Below are 13823 nucleotides of genomic sequence, written 5' to 3'. Positions count from 1 at the left end.
GGCAGGCTGCACAGGGCATGCTCTCTGCCTGCCACGCACCGCTACCAGTTGCTGCATGACAAACGCAGTCAGATCATGGTAACGGCAGGCATGCACAGTCTGCGTGCTGCAGTTGTCACTCCCCTGTTGCCCCCAACTTGTTACTACTTGTATCAGCATTTAAAATAGCGGTACACTGATTCTTTCAGGTGAGAGTGTTGGGCTGGGGTGGGGAGAGTTTTGGGAAGAAAAGGTGTGAGACACACAGAAAGGAAAGTGGAGCTGGTGGAGGCAGCCGTGGAGGTGGCAGGAAGAGTGAGGAGGGAGGGGGAGACATAAGGGTTTGAGAGGAGCACCAGTTTGTAGCGAGAGGAGATGGGCCCTTGGTAGGGAAGCCGGGTCAAAGGCAGGCCTTGGCTGGCTCCCAGATGAGAGAAAAGAAAACTAAAGCACTGTTAACGAAGCAAATTTCTGCACTAAAACTAGCTTAGGGCCCTGATGGAGCTGGTGAGGGAGGGATGTACAAGCTGCACCAGGATGGGGACAGCAGAGCATGCTGTCGGGGTTTCACAGCTCTCTCGAGATCCATAGCCAAAAGTCAGCCACATGGTGATTTTTGCTACAGCTCTCATCACTTTTTGCTCCCAGGTTCTTCAGTGTGGATATTCACATAGATGCTTTTGCAAATATGTCTTGATTTCAATTATAGCTCTTTGGAAGAAATCATGTGGGCAGGCTCACACATCATGCAGAGACTGAGCGTCAGTCCTGCTTCTCTTCCGGTGAAGCTCGCCAATACTCACAAAGACAAGCCATGCTTCTCAGTTTGTTGTGCTAGCCATGTATGAGGGGAATGTTATTAAACATTCAAGCCTCAACCTTTCCTGACTCCAGGAGCCAGGAACACGCAGAAATCATTCGTAGCAGAGCAGTTTGAGCAGGATTGGTCTTAGGTAGCACTGCCAACAACCTCATCTTCTTAGAAAGACTGGTGTGGTCAGGGCAGGAACTAAATTGAGCACAGATACAAAAGTGCCATGCAACATTCAACACTATTGAAATTCTATGAAAATTTGAAATGTAAAGAAAATCCTAAAATTACACAATTAAATGATGTAAAGATTTAGTTCTCTAGAATTTAATCGCTAACAATGGAGGCCTAGAACCACTTATCAAACTCAATATGGATTACTTTGCCTGAGTCAGACAAGAAGGATTTCAGCCCATGGGGGTGCAAAACAAACTGTAATAACCATAAAAACGTGTAGGACTGCTTATTTATAAACATGCATATTAGAAATGCAATAAAAAGTCCCAGTACAAACGCAGTAGACAGGCTTCAAACAGCAAAAATGGCCAGCTCTAAGTTGTTTCTGAATTATGGCAAGCCCTAAAGACGGCCTAAACCCAATTAACTTTTTTTTTTTTTTTTGCTCTTTTTATGTTTTAAAAATGACCAAAGAGATCTCTTTGAAAATATATTACCAAAAAAAAAAATGCTCCTAGAATTAAACCTTTTGTGAGAAGCTTCAGCCTGGAGCAAAATTTAATGGCTGAGCTATAAAGCACTGAAAACTTTCATAAAGGGGTTCATAAAGAAACACCAACTGACCCTGAACCTAAGGAGGTCTAGCAAGCTCCACTATAATAAACACAGGGCCTAGTTAATTTTCACTTAAGGGGTGTATGACATTTGAGTAAGATGTGGTTACTTTATGTTCACTTTCAGCACATATGTCCAATAGATATAAATGACAGAGGGGGTTACTGCAGTCAAGAGGTATACTGTAAGTTACAGCTAGTCCTAAATGAGGTTATAAACTCTGTTAGCCAGGGACTTTTCCTTTTCATGTGTTTGTAAGGTGCCTAGCAAGACTGGACAGTGAGACCCTTTTTATCTACATTTCCTACTTCTATGCCTCCTCTAGACTAACAATAGAGAGTGTGGGGTGCATATACAGCTTGTTTCCAAAGTAGTCGCATTAAAACATAAGAACCGCTGTTACAGCTGCTTTCAATGCTTTTATGTTCATCCCGCGAGAACTGCCAAAACCTAGACCATGCTATATCCTTACCTGATTAATTGATTTAAGTTAAATGTAACATTTAAAAAGAAATTTCCATAATTTGGAGTAAATAGAAATAACTCTATGCTTACTCACTCTCTCTAGACATAAGTGTGTTATCTGTATGGAAATAGTCTATTCATGTCATCTAGAATAGATGAAGTCATCTTCATCTTAAAGGTCCCTTCCAACCTCAACAATTCTATGATTCTATGATTCTATGATTCTATGTGTTTATCTGTGTTTAATACAGGCATAAACACATGCAATATGCAAGGCATGAATATAAGGCAGAGAAATCCTTCATTGTTTGTAATCGCTCAGACATTATCTGTGCTTTTATAACACATTTTCTTACACCTCAAGATGTTTCTGCTATGGGTGGATTCAGGACTAGTATTTCATCCAGAAGAGAGGCAAGACCTATTCTAGGCCATTGCCTGCTCTTGGCCAGTGAGGGATGCTCTTGCACTAACAAGACATCTGTGCAGGGACTTCAGTCTCATCCTCTCCTTTCTTCATCACTCATCTCCCCTTCACCTCCCTCCTCTCCCCTTCCAACCTCAACCACTGTTGGCCTTCAGGCTAGATCTCCCAGTACAAGTAAGACAGAGCTTCAAAAAAGATCCAATTTTTCAAGCATCCTACGTTTAATTTTAAATTCCACATCTTAGCATTGGTCAGAATTTGTTCCAAAAACAGAAAGGAAAGTGAAGGAAAGGCAGATGTTTGTCAAGGCTATATTTAGGAAGCCGTTGCTTAAATGTGAAAATCAGTTATACTTTAACCATGAGTGAGAAGCACAAAAAGCATATTCTTTCCTCTACATGTGTTTGCAGAACACTTCTCTTTTCTTCACCTGCAATAGCGATATGTTCCTTTCTGCTCTGCCTCTACTTGGTTATCAGTAATGTATTGTGGATCTAACAATGGCCCCTGTTTTCACAATACTTTGTGGAATAATGCCATCCATCCCCATGGATTCATTGGTTCACAAAGGTATTGGTGAAAGGTGGGATAGATTTACTCAACTTTTCAGCATAATATTCCTATTGTTCACTGCTAGGGCATGCATAACGAATGGCCTTTAGTGTAAACAGCTCAGCCACTGAGCTTAGTGATTACTATGAGGGGTCTGTTTGAGGTGGGTATTTCTAGTTCTTTGATATATGACTCATTAAACCCACTCTATGCAAGTATTGTTTACAGTGCTTGCTGTGCTGGTGGCTTGCATCTGAGTACTTGTATTTAATTTGAAAGGGATTTTGCCTACACTTAAAAGCAGTCTTTAAGTGCCAAAACCACTCTTACATTTTTTCATTTTAAACCATTGGCACAGGAGTGGAAGGAGCTGTGAGTTTCTTACAACAAGAGAAATGACCTTTTGTCTCCACAGACTTCCCTTTGAACTCACTAAACTCCTGTCAACAGAAAGCAAACAGCAGGATAACAGTCTCTTCTCAATGTCTCCAGCCTTTTGTCCTCCCCAAGACGCAAGGGTTGGCCTTGCGCCTCAGCGCTTGCCTTGCTAATAGGAGACAGAGCACAGAAAGATAACTACAAGGGACTATCATGGCCTAAGTTTATTACATATCCTAAGTTCATATTAACTTTTGTACTTTGACACCTGCACTGAAATGATCTAAATTATAGATTGCCATTTTTTTTAATGGGTTGTGATTACATGGACCCATTGCTTTTACTTGGAACCAAAACCGCTCAGATCACGATGGGGCTATAACAACAGGAGAATCCATTTAATTGCTGCCTTGTTGAAATATACTCCTCCATCTGTGGCATGATTGCTGTGGAGCAGAGCCCACACCATTGATTTCATTCCCTCCGGTCAATGGCTAAATGCCATACCTAGTCAGTTTTAAGTGGCACACTTGTTGTCTATATTTTATTCACAGTGATTAGCAACTATGAATCAATGTCTGCTACAATAAACTCCTGTTAGCTTGGCCTTTACTAGTTTCATACTGCTACTTTACTCAGCTACATCTTTAACTTTGCCTTTGCAGCCACTATAAGTTTAAAATGTGGGTTGTGTCTAGGATAGTGAGTAAAATAAAGACTGAAAGCAAGCCGGAGTGGTTGAAGACAAAGACTAGAAATTATGTGTTAAGAGTTCTAGTTTTGTTTCTCTCTGTCTTTCACTGTGGTCATGCTACTGGAGACAGATCTGAACTTTATATACGTACCTTCTGTACCACCTCTTCTGACCCTGAATCTGATTTTAAGGCTGGCAGAATTAAGTGCTGGAGGAGTCCTCCTGCTTGGGAAATCTTTGCTAGAGACAAAGCTCCTGTAGAAATTTTTGTGTCATTCCCTTGTTCAAAGAGTATATCCAGCTGCATGAGAGATGAGACTATCCTTGCATCCTCCAAGATACAGCTCCTGGAACAAGTCCATCTTCTTCACTTACAGCAGAGACCCGACTTCTCTACTTTGATTTGAGACCGAGTCTCTGTCCCCTCTTTTCTCCTCTACACATGTGCCCTCCCACTATTCACGTGGGATTTGAGGTCATTGAGCTGGAGGTACTTTCAGAGAGTGGATTAGAGGAAAATTTATCATCTCGCACATTACATTGTTCTACCAGTCTCTAAAACATGCTGCTTCTTGCAACTGGTGTAAAACATTTATAATAACTGGATAGAAGGGATGTCATAGGTTGAAAATATTGTTTAGTGTTTTGTATTCCTCAGTACTTCATAGACTTTAGTAAGCTTGACTATTCCTTGCTTGATATGTTTGTTTCCTAAACAGACCATTTATGAGTTCTTCTTTATGTTGCTCATATTAAATTAACATATTTGTATCTTTATGATAGTTTCCTCCCTTCCCCCTAGATTCTATTTTCTCCCCTGAAACTTTTGAGTAACTTTAAAAGTTCCATATAGCAGTTAGATATTATTAATACTATTTTTATACACCAGTATGAGCACTTTTATTATTATGATTTACTGTTACAACTGTACACAAAGGCTCCTGTTCAGGTAACTTGGGAATAACCTGTTGAAACCTTGGCTAATAACTCCAATACATCTGACAAATTTGTCAGCATGGATTAATTGTTGTTCAGGAGAACTGTTAGCCATACAGAGCACACCATTTGAAGGAACATTCACAAGATAAAGACATGAGGGAGAACCTTGTCCCTAAAATAAGTTTGTCATTTTCTGCTTCATAATTTACAAACTTCTGAAGTTAAATCTTACACATCATTACTAATTTATGTTTCTGCTGATGTTAACACTGACATTGTCACAAAGGCATTCACTTCTTAACAGGAGTGAATGATTTTTTGCACAGCACGTCCTGCGTACAAGCCACGAACAGCACGTTGTTTGTGTGAGTGTGTGTTTGAGACCTGTTACCTGTGAGTAAGCATGCCAGTGGTCACTGGACTATTCCCATTTACTTATCGTTAATGCTCAAGTTTTTCTTTGTTTCTACATTATCTTTCCGGGACTTTACAGTGTCCTGAGTTACAGTGTGGGTAAAACTGTACGAGGCAGGTATCCAGGTCGCTTCATCGCTATAGAGCAGTACTTACTGTTTTTATAGCCAGGAATATTTGAAACAGGTCAGACAACATTTTTATGCATTGTAGTACACCTAAACTCATGGAAATTCAAAGGCTTCCCAGAGGTGAACTGTAAATTCTAATGAAGCCCGGGTAAGATTCTGGCTTGGATGTCATCCTGGGATTTTTGTTCTTCTTCTTTTAATTTTGCCACTTCTGTGCTGTGTTCCTCACCGGTCTGCCTCCAAGTCAGGAACCTGAGACTTCCTCGGACCTCCATCTGCTCCTCATAGAGAAATACATGAGTTTTCTCAGGTTTTGTTTCAAATCTGTGCAGAAAAGGAATGTTGAGCTCTCAGACCCTACCTGAACTAGGCTTACTTTTCTCTGGTCATCGTGAATTATTACTCTTCAAGGGTAGAATATATGTTTCTCAATGATGTTGAAACAAAATTTGAGATGCTAAAACATGAATCTGTGAATAGTACAGTAGTATGCAGCTACATAACAATAACAACTAGAGACTCAATATTTCATTCCTTATCATGTCACAGCCTCTGGATGCACAAGAGAAGTCTCTGTTCCAAGGAACTTGCCGGCAAATTTTAAGGCAAGAGTAAGGGACATACCTAAGGACACAACAGATGTTTTAGAATTACTGCAGAGTAAACCATGTATAGAAAATACTTGTTACTGATAGATGTTCACAGAGTCATTTTTATTCATTGAATATTTATATGGCCTGTGCCATGCAGTCTTCTCTGGCTTCTAGGTTGAAGCGTACCTAAGTGGTGAATGTACATCTAGATAATTCCTGTTCATCAGCTATTGTACCCATTTCATTGGAAGGTGAGTATCAGAGAAGGTTATGGCATGTGCAGAATAACAAAGGATCAGAGCAGAATATAGCATCCAAGACTTACAGTTTCTTGCTCTCCCGCCAAGATGCACCTCCTTAAGGGACATTTGCTTTGTGATTTCTTGTTCAATTGACCAGAAACACTCAAGGGCACCTACACTGCCAACTCTCAATGTGTAAGCAGGCAACAGAGAAGCTGATGGTCCTTCTTGTGATCGTCAGTAATAAACTGATAAGCTCTTGAGCTCAGCTCTCTACGAGAGGAAATGTAGTTGTCAGTGTTGGGGTTCATCTGGCTTGTGGGGGCAGTGCGGTCCCATCGTTCTGTGGTTTGTTCTGAGTTCAGAATAGGTCCCGTATCTATTCTGTGATTATCCAGGGCAGCAAGAGATTGGTGCTTGATAACCTTTGGTAAGACTTGATAAAGCTGGGGGCCTCCTACAGCACCTGTATTCCTGACGGGTTTGTGTCTGCACTTCCCTTGTACTGCCAGAAAAGAGAAATCATCTTGTTCCCCTGCAATTGATAAATCAGAACCCATCTGTATGGTGGTTTGTGTCATTCTTTTACTTTTCTTTTCCATAGCTTTCCCTTTTATTTTTGTTTTGCTATGACTGAATAATATGCAGCCCCACAGCTCTGGCACAGAGAACCTGATGAAAGTGAACATATAAGAAAAATATTAGTGGCTGCACTCTTCATTGCAGAGGTAATGGCCATTGACATTAATGGGAATTATGCATGTGTAGAAGAGGAGTATGGCCCCTTTACTTAATAGAGCCCTTAATATGTTTTAGTGAGCCATGGTGGTGTTCTAAATATCATGAAACCCAAAGGAGATAGAGAAAACAGCCTCTGGCACTGATGAGCTGGATTCATTGCTCTGAGGTGGATGGCTTTTCAGGAATATCCCAGCTTCTCCTTCTCTGGAAATAGCTGTGTATGCACTATTCATTGACATGAAAGTGGAAAAGGTAAGGAGAGTGGACAGAAAATGGGGAAAGGAAATACAGAGTGATCCAAGTTGTCAGATGTCAGACTGTCACATAAATACAGAAAAGTCCAAAATTAAGCATTATACTCATACACACACGTATATATAATTTTACACATACAGTATTTTGTCTGCCTTTTATTATAATTCTGGTCTAGCCCTGCTTTACACTATGTTCTGTTTTATGAAAGTAAAATGTGAAAATCTACTGATAAGCCAAAATAATAAAAACTTTATGGCATGTCAGGGCTATTTTTCTATTATTATTTTTTAACCTTGATCGTGTTATAATAGTGAACATATGTATCCTCGGCCTTAATCACCTTGTCGAGTTAAAGTGTATATTCAACTTCATTTACATGACATATGATCTAATGCTGGAGAACAACAATACCATTGTAGTGCTAATTGAAAACTGTGAGCTGAGAGCCAGAAGAAACCACTGGTCTGATTGCTGAGGGTCCCAGGGAAAGGGATTTATTCCCACACCTGCAGTTGGTCCATAACACTAACATTGTTACCAACATCTGGGTCTAATCAGCACAGAGGCCTTGATATGCTGCTCCTGTGGCACATAAATTTAGCATTATATTCATTTTAAAGGCCCCCTCTTTCAGTTTTTTAAGGACAAGATAGATTCATGGCTCCACAGAGTCTAACAAAGTAGAAACCACAAACAGAGTAAGTTACTGCCAGGTTTCTTAGACCATACCTACCTAGTATATGCCACTTAAATAATGGAATTTTATGCTCAGTTCTGGTTTTCAAAAATGCATCTCCATAGAATGCAAAGTTCAGCTGAAAAACTATGTTTAAGGTAAAAAGCAAACATTCTTTGCCAATTTGCATATATCAGTTTTTATTGTGACATCTGAGCTACGTGAACCAGAGGGATGGATGCAGAACTGGTGAAGGTCCCGCGGTTCACAGGAAAAAGCACAGCTCTGCTTGGATTGGTGTCCAAGCCCAGGCCCGGGCAGAGGCAGCCGCATCAGCCAACGCTGCCCTTGTGGGAGAGGGTAGCATGGTCTTTCCAAATGGCGCTCCAGTTCAGTGCAGGACAGACTGAATTCCCTGTCCGCAGTTTGGATCTCAGGCTCGCTTTTACAGGCAATGGAACGCCTCTTGGTACTGTCCTCCTGTATGCGGCCTTGTGCATACGCAGGGCAGTGGGGACCACAAAGGCAAGGTGCTCCGGGTACACCCGTGGGGGCTCAACTGGGCGCTGCACGGTTTTCTCCTCTCATACATAATAACCCATGGTGCTCTTGAGCTGCAAGAGATGATCTCTGCACAGAGTGCTGCTTTGGCATGTAAGAAAACTGAGTCTCTCTTGCAAGTCAGCTTCTGTGATTTGTGCTTGAAAATATGCTGTGCCTTAGTTTCATAATTCTGAGAGTATACTTGCCTCACAGGTTACTGTGAAGCTAAAACCCCGTTCATAGAAGTGACGAAAGTATCTAGAGCAAATGGAAATTGTACAAAGAGAGAGAGAAAAAAATAGGACTGAAAGCCAGGCTGCCTAGGCCAAAGAGCAAAATTTAATTCTTCATTTGTTGAGGATAACCAGTGATTATTTTTGCTAATGCATCCCTTGGCTGTCTCTGTAACTATCCAGCTAACTGGCTATTCGCCTCTGTATCCACATGTATTTTCCTGGAAAGTCTGTACAAACAATGGGACAGACATGGACACCATTACAGAAGGTGGGGGTTTTTTTCTGACATTTTTCAATATCTACATATCTTTAATATCTGTAAATGGTGAATATGACTCCACAGAGAAATTTTGTTAGCGGATCCAGAAATTCATGACTTTTGATCCAACCTCTGGCACTGGTCTTTTGTAGCACCAGGCAGTTCATTTAACTGTTGCCCCTCTTACCTACTCTGCCTTTTTGGGATAAATAATGATATAGAGGACTGTTTACCTAAGGTTTCAAGATTGAAAAATGACGCAGGGGTATCGCAGAGGCTTAACACTGTACCACTGACTAGAGTGAAATTACATCAGTTGGCTGAAATGTAGGGTTTCGTCTTGGTCACTGTACTGTCAATACAAATGTCTGTTTCATGAGAAAACCTGTTTATTGTAAAGGCACAAAATATGTAGCTTTGTAACCTCCACAGCCTTCTCAATACCAGTGGGATGGTGGAAGAGAGAAGAATTTCCTTTTTATTACTAATAACTCCAGGTGGAATTTTTGAACTGAAGAGTCGTAACTTAAAACCAGAAGATGTCAATGGAGATATTAACATGCTGAACCAGATTCTCAGCCACTATAAATCGAGGTAGCACTATTAATTTCGATAGAACTACATTTCACCCCACTTGAGGAGAAGGTGCATTATTTACCTTGTGACTGCAAAATCTGTCACTTGATTTACCATAGAAATGTGTTCTGGCAATAGCAATTGGTTTTGGTAGTATGCCAGTTTGCTGGCTTTGAAGGATTTCCAGTAGCCAAAGGGGCATTTTAGCACCCTGCATCGCCTTACCCCTGTGCTCCATTTCTGCGGGTCTGCAGCGGATTTGTCCCTTTTTCCTTCCAGCTGCATCAATCCATTGTCAGTTCCTCTGCATTTCGGCATGGTGCTGTGACCCCACACGCCTGGAGCCCGCGGGGCTGCCGAGTCTCACCTAATGCAGGCAGCAAGACCCGCGCTCAGCAAGTCGGGAACGGTGTTCAGAGGAGAACCGCAGGGTGGGACTGTGAGAGTCATTCAATTTGTACCCTTCCTCATTCTTGTCTCACTCATAGCCGTGAGAGCGAATGCCTGCTGTACTTTTTTTCTGTACTCCTGACCAATTTTGTGACAAGAACGAGAAATTTGAATTTCAATACCTGTGGTCTAACCACAGCTTCCACACACAGGAAAACCTCCCACGCTGCCCATGGGAGATGCACGGGAGGAAGAAATGAGATTGGAGTCCCTCGCTGTCTGTGTGAAAAGCTCTCTCTCTGCAGCTGTTTTGGCTTTTTAACTTCTCTGCATTGTTGTGTTATTGAAAGTGCTACTTAAATCAATTAAATGCTAATTATTGTAATAATAGACTGGCCAATTTTGATAGGTCTTTCCTCATAAGTTGCTCTTATAAATGGGAGGAGTCTGGCAAAGTTAACAAAACTGAAAAGGTCAGAGCAATGCAATTCAATTTGCTGGTGTGGCTTTATTAACACAACAACTGAGCCACACAGAGATCTCACATTTGTGTTGAATATGGTAAAAATGGCATAAGCACACAGTCACGTCGTATAACTGCATGTCCACTGTGTGGACATGAGAGTCTGCAGGCTTGTATTTCAAGTACTTTACAGGCACATTATTAAAAGGGTATTGTATCTGACTTCGTTACATATTCTTCATGATGATGCAAGTAAGATACAACAACTGGATTAAAGACATTTGAAAGAATAATCAGACTATAGAGAAGGTGTCTCACATCATTCCATGTTTTTGAATCAAAGTGCAATTGCTGGCTTGTGTCACAAGGAGAAAAAAAGGAGTTAAGCTTATGCCATTGGACCGTCCTGATGATTCAGTCATATTTATTTTAATGTGTGAAATGTAAAAACATGATCAAATACAGATATGTTATTATTTTAATCATAATATCTTACTGAATTTTATGTAGTTCCTTCTAACGTGATACCAGCAGACCTAATGAGCTGTTTAGGGTTTTTTGCATTTCAAAGCATGACCTCTTAAAAATTAGGATATTTCTTTCATCCAGGATCATTTTGCTGAAAAACACCCAAATTTTCAAATATTAACATATATTTGATGTGGAAAGGGACACTGGACGTACCACAACAAATGAAATTACTTGATTCTAAAATGCATTCATAAAATGAAGAAAAACCGACAAATATTATTCTGATATTTTCTCAAAGTACTTGTTATGGCAGTCTACAGCTAAGCCCCAGTTCTGCAAGTCGTAATAGGAGAGTCTGCTAGGCACGGTGGCATACCCATATGGTGCTGATTGCAGACCTGAAGCCATGTCCCTGAGGTGTTTTCTAGAGATCATAATTTTTTCATTATAATTAAATAATCCAACCATTTTTTTTTTCTCTTTGTGAATCATTCACAAGCTGAGGTTAGTTTCCGTGACTCTGTTTGCAGTGCGCAACTGGTATAGAAAAGTTAATGTGAAGGAATATCTGACTATGTGATGTTCATAAGTTGTGCGTTTCAGTTATCCAGAATGGCCAGGTCTTCAAAAGGAACTGGAATCATTGCAGAAATGTTGCTGGTTTGTATGTACCATCCTTTGAATTAGGAGCCTGCTGCTATCACATATTTGCCCTTGAAGATCAGAGCCTCTGTTGCGCACGACTGATGATTCACCTAAAACACGTGATTCGGCTTCTTAACCCTCAGTGGATGACTGAGACATTTTAAGCATCAAAGTCAGGAACAGGAAGAAAAAAAAGAGTGAAGTTTGAATATCCGAGTAAGGTGCTCAGCTCTTGCTAAGTACCGTGTTACTCAGGCACCTAATCATTCCTCCAGATTTTTGAAAATCATAGTTACACTACTGATTATTGCAGCAGGCCATTTCTAGACTCCAAACATCAGTGCAAAGAAAAGCAAATGACAGAAGTTTTAGAAGTAAATGTTAAGAGGTATAAGTATAAGCCTTCTTCAAATATTCAAATACGTGTTCAGATACAGTTTTTGCAGTGTTTGAAACTGCAAACTGAAACCCACTTCTAAATTTTTCATAAAAGTGACATCTATGTCTATATCTATGTTCCGTATAGCTTAATGTCCATTCTGTTTCAAAAGAAATTATTGCAATGCATACCACTATTTTATTAACCACAGCGATACTTTTTCCTGAGTATTCCACAGGTTTTTTTGAATACAGAAAACAACAAATTGTCTTAATTTGCAATGTCAGTCATCTTCAAAATTCCGTGCTTTCAAACCAAGCAGATGATTAAAGGCTGAAAGACCATAATGATTCAGATCTGCACTATATGATTTTTGCATTCCTTCCTTAGAGTTGTGTAAAATGTATAAATGATGGCTGATCTAATATATTGATAGGAACAGAAGAAAGCAAATGTTTCCATGTGATAATAATTCTTAAATCTGTTTTGCACTACCTCAAAGAGCCCATGCATCAGAGTTTTCATTAGGGTGGGTTATAGCAAATGTTGCAGGCTTTTATTGCCAGCTTATTACGTAGCAGTTTTACTTGCATCATATGTTTAATTACTGCATTAAATCATGGTTTCTAAACATCAGTTCACAGCAGGATCTTTCTCTGAAATCTTATCTTCTTTTTTCTTTGGCGATGTAACCAATAGCACAAAGGTTTCCTCCTTTTCCCTTTGTAATCTAAATTCCAATTTTGTGTCAGTAAGACTATCCCTGCCTAGTGCAGCAACTCACTACTTACAAGAGCGCAGACGGAAAAGTCCTTTTTTTCCTTGAATGTGCATATTCCTGGTGGAGCTTAAAAACTTCCATAAATCAATAAAGTAATTGCTGCATAATGACCTATTGTTGGTGAGCGTGCCCAGAATGATGTCATTGGGGGGTAATGGAGCTACTGAATCAAAAAAATGGCAGCTGTTTCCAATTTATTTGAGAGTCAGTTGGACAGAAAATTAAATAAACACATAGACAAGCAGGACAAGGGCAAGTCCTTGCATTATTCTTATGATAGTTTTAATTCAATCGCAGAAGTCAGCAGGCAGCTGATACTGTGGCCCAGAGTTTCAGTAATTGCCTGTCTCCTATCTCAGTCAGACTGCACATGCTCATTTCATCATTTTAAGCTTTTGTGACTCGGATTAAAAAAAAAAAAGACCAATGAAACAAAGATGAAACTTAGTTCTTTTTTTCTCCTGCCCTCCCCCCTCCCTTGGCAGCATAGTGGGCTATCTAGGAGATGTATTAATACAGAGAAATTTTCATTTCTTCCTCCATCTGCCTCTATGGGGCCTCTACCCTCCTTTCCCTAGGATACGAAGGAGAGTTTTCCTTTTTTTTAATCACTCATATGTCCTTTGGGAAGCCCCCTAAAGTTTCCTATTCGCTGGGGAGAAAAAAAATGCCACCCGGCTTCACACTCTCTTCTCCGCTGTGAATAACAGCTTTGATGTGCTCCTTTGAAGTTACTGGCTCGAGGCTGCATTAGGAAAGCATCAAATGCAGCCTTAGCACTGCGTGTGGAAGCTGGTAGCATGTAGTGTTTGCACACCGGACTTGGGGGCACCAAACACGCTCATGGCAGCCGAATGAATGCAGGGGAACACAACAGCAGGTCTCTATCACAGCATACTCTTTTCTTTTGCAGCCTCTATTCCCATTTCTTACTGGCAATGTATTGAGAACTCATCAACATCCTTGATATTTTCCAGTTCTTACAGCTTCT

Source organism: Larus michahellis, chromosome 1 (assembly GCF_964199755.1).
Source record: "Larus michahellis chromosome 1, bLarMic1.1, whole genome shotgun sequence".
In the NCBI taxonomy this organism is placed as follows: Eukaryota; Metazoa; Chordata; class Aves; order Charadriiformes; family Laridae; genus Larus; species Larus michahellis.
Note: the sequence above shows the minus strand (reverse complement) of the source record.